We start from the raw sequence: 4,562 nt of genomic DNA, 5'->3' as shown, positions 1-4,562 counted from the left end.
GTCTGGCTGGTAACAGCAAGGTTTGATTCCATCCAGGCATGTCTTTTTCCTTTGCGTGCGCGCGCTGCGCCATTGAACCCCATGGGGTATTTTGCGTGCGTAAAACTTTACGCATGCAAAACTTTGTGCTCGGTGTTTGGACAACTGTTGAACTCAAAAGGAAAAGACATGCCTGGATGGAATCGAACCTGTAACCTTGCTGTTACCAGCCAGACACACTAACCAATTGCACCACAGCCAGGCTAGCTGTGACCTAACTCTACATGGCTATCTGGGGCTCTGTTGGCTCTGTTTGGACAACTGTTGAACGCAAAAGGAAAAGACATGCCTGGATGGAATCGAACCTGTAACCTTGCTGTTACCAGCCAGACGCACTAACCAATTGCACCACAGCCAGCCTAGCATTTAGCATTGTGAAACCATCCTCTGCTAGGCATGATTTCATTTTTGCACCTCACTCTATCGCATGGTCCATGGTCCAATCACAAAGCCCTGCACCCAGCATGTGTCTCATATGACTGTCTACAAGTAAGATTTAGGTTAGCAGTCTATTTAGTGTGTGTTTGGTGGTATGGTGGTGAGCATAGCTGTCTTCCATGTGGTTGGCCTGGGTTTGATCCCTGGACATGTCATGAATGTGAGTATGGTTTTGAAATACTACAGATCTCTGGAGAGAGAGAGAGAGAGGATGAGAGAGAGAGAGAGGGAGAGGAGAGAGAGAGGGGAGAGAGAGAGAGAGAGAGAGAGAGAGAGGAGAGAGAGAGAGAGAGAGAGAGAGAGAGAGAGAGATGAGAGAGAGAGAGAGAGAGAGAGAGAGAGAGAGAGAGAGGAGAGAGAGAGAGAGAGAGGAGAGAGGAGAGAGAGAGAGGAGGATGAGGAGGAGGAGGAGGAGGAGGAGGAGGAGGAGGAGGAGGAGGAGGAGGAGGAGGAGGAGGAGGAGGAGGAGGAGGAGGAGGAGGAGGAGGGCTGGCTGGCCTATTCATTTTAGGCATCTAGAGGGATAGAAACCCTTACAAACCTGAAACAGTAAAATTTCGGTTGGAGACACGAAATTCGTCATTACGGGAGTGAAATTTCGATTACGAAATTGTAAATTACGATTTGAAAATTAATTACGAAATTACGAATTTGGGTCGTAATGTTAAATTTCGCATTCGTAATAAAAGCAGTTCAAAATTTCGAAAATTTCGGCTCATCTCTACATGCATCTACATAGAGGAAACACGCAGTATAACTGGGGGCATCATGAATCTACATAGAGGAAACACACAGTATAACTGGGGGCATCATGCATCTACATAGAGGAAACACGCAGTATAACTGGGGGCATCATGCATCTACATAGAGGAAACACACAGTATAACTGGGGGTATCATGCATCTACATAGAGGAAACACACAGTATAACTGGGGGTATCATGCATCTACATAGAGGAAACACAAGCAGTATAACTGGTGGCATCATGCATCTACATAGAGGAAACACAAGCAGTAAAACTGGAAGCATCATGCATCTACATAGAGGAAACACACAGTACAACTGGGGGCATCATGCATCTACATAAGATGCAAACAGTGAAGAGGCGGCACACAAAAAGGCTTGCTATTTAAAGCATATATTGATGGAGCAACACTACATGTTACGAACCATCACGGTTCTTCATCAGGTGTAAAACTGGGGGCATCATGCATCTACATAGAGAAAACACGCAGTGTAACTGGGGGCATCATGCATCTACATAGAGGAAACACACAGTATAAACTGGGTAAATAGGAGACACTGAGAGCCCAATATAGTGTAGTATGTATTGGAAACCGTGGATAAATGTAAGTGTGAGATGAATATACTCACAAACATGGGTTACCTCTTAGGCAACCACTGTAGATGCAGGTGAGGAGATTAGACCTGTCCTCACTCAGGATTAAGATGTCGCTCTCTGTAGATCAGGAAAGTAGGGGTAGGTCACCCCTCTACCAGGGGTGGACACAGTATTATCGTAAGAGAACAGAGGCGCCAGCAGGATGAAAGGTAATAAAAATTTAAAAATTTGCTGGGAGGCAGTGGTGGACTTACCTCCGGAAAGCAGACTCAAAATACTGTCTGAATTAAACAAATAAATGTATTAGACAGAGGTGCCATTCGTGCTACTGACGAGCTCCTGTTTGTCCCCTATCTTATTGCCTAATGAAGCGGGCTGTGCCTGCGAAACGCGTTGCATCTTTTGGGGTACCAATAATAAATTTATTTGTTTAATTCAGACAGTATTTTGAGTCTGCTTTCCGGAGGTAAGTCCACCACTGTCTCCTAGCAAATTTTTAAATTTTTATTACCTTTTATCCTGCTGGCGCCTCTGTTCTCTTACGATAATAACAGTATAACTGGGGGCATCATGCATCTACATAGAGGAAACACGCAGTATAACTGGGGGTATCATGCATCTACATAGAGGAAACACACGCAGTATAACTGGGGGTATCATGCATCTACATAGAGGAAACACACAGTATAACTGGGGGTATCATGCATCTACATAGAGGAAACACGCAGTATAACTGGGGGTATCATGCATCTACATAGAGGAAACACACGCAGTATAACTGGGGGTATCATGCATCTACATAGAGGAAACACACGCAGTATAACTGGGGGCATCATGCATCTACATAGAGGAAACACGCAGTTTAACTGGGGGCATCATGCATCTACATAGAGGAAACACGCAGTATAACTGGGGGTATCATGCATCTACATAGAGGAAACACGCAGTATAACTGGGGGCATCATGAATCTACATAGAGGAAACACAAGCAGTATAACTGGGGGCAACATGCATCTACATAGAGGAAACACACAGTATAACTGGGGGTATCATGCATCTACATAGAGGAAACACACGCAGTATAACTGGGGGTATCATGCATCTACATAGAGGAAACACACAGTATAACTGGGGGTATCATTCATCTACATAGAGGAAACACGCAGTATAACTGGGGGTATCATGCATCTACATAGAATAAACACACGCAGTATAACTGGGGGTATCATGCATCTACATAGAGGAAACACACGCAGTATAACTGGGGGCATCATGCATCTACATAGTGGAAACACGCAGTTTAACTGGGGGCATCATGCATCTACATAGAGGAAACACGCAGTATAACTGGGGGTATCATGCATCTACATAGAAGAAACACACGCAGTATAACTGGGGGTATCATGCATCTACATAGAGGAAACACACGCAGTATAACTGGGGGCATCATGCATCTACATAGTGGAAACACGCAGTTTAACTGGGGGCATCATGCATCTACATAGAGGAAACACGCAGTATAACTGGGGGCATCATGCATCTACATAACACGCAGTATAACTGGGGGCATCATGCATCTACATAGAGGAAGCACACAGTATAACTGGGGGCATCATGCATCTACATAGAGGAAGCACACAGTATAACTGGGGGCATCATGCATCTACATAGAGGAAGCATGCAGTATAACTGGGGGCATCATGCATCTACATAGAGGAAACACGCAGTATAACTGGGGGCATTATGCATCTACATAGAGGAAACACGCAGTATAACTGGGGGTATCATGCATCTACATAGAGGAAACACGCAGTATAACTGGGGGCATCATGCATATACATAGAGGAAACACGCAGTATAACTGGGGGTATCATGCATCTACATAGAGAAAACACGCAGTATAACTGGGGGTATCATGCATCTACATAGAGGAAACACGCAGTATAACTGGGGGTATCATGCATCTACATAGAGGAAACACGCAGTATAACTGGGGGCATCATGAATCTACATAGAGGAAACACAAGCAGTATAACTGGGGGCATCATGCATCTACATAGAGGAAACACACAGTATAACTGGGGGCATCATGCATCTACATAGAGGAAACACACAGTATAACTGGGGGCATCATGCATCTACATAGAGGAAACACGCAGTATAACTGGGGGCATCATGCATCTATTCTACATAGAGGAAGCACGCAGTATAACTGGGGGCATCATGCATCTACATAGAGGTAACACGCAGTATAACTGGGGGCATCATGAATCTACATAGAGGAAACACAAGCAGTATAACTGGGGGCATCATGCATCTACATAGAGGAAACACACAGTATAACTAGGGGTATCATGAATCTACATAGAGGAAACACAAGCAGTATAACTGGGGGCATCATGCATCTACATAGAGGAAACACGCAGTATAACTGGGGGCATCATGCATCTACATAGAGGAAACACACAGTACAACTGGGGGCATCATGCATCTACATAGAGGAAACACGCAGTATAACTGGGGGTATCATGCATCTACATAGAGGAAACACACGCAGTATAACTGGGGGTATCATGCATCTACATAGAGGAAACACACAGTATAACTGGGGGTATCATGCATCTACATAGAGGAAACACGCAGTATAACTGGGGGTATCATGCATCTACATAGAGGAAACACACGCAGTATAACTGGGGGTATCATGCATCTACATAGAGGAAACACACGCAGTTTAACTGGG

Source organism: Hyperolius riggenbachi, chromosome 12, assembly GCF_040937935.1.
Source record: "Hyperolius riggenbachi isolate aHypRig1 chromosome 12, aHypRig1.pri, whole genome shotgun sequence".
Taxonomy (NCBI): Eukaryota; Metazoa; Chordata; class Amphibia; order Anura; family Hyperoliidae; genus Hyperolius; species Hyperolius riggenbachi.
Note: the sequence above shows the minus strand (reverse complement) of the source record.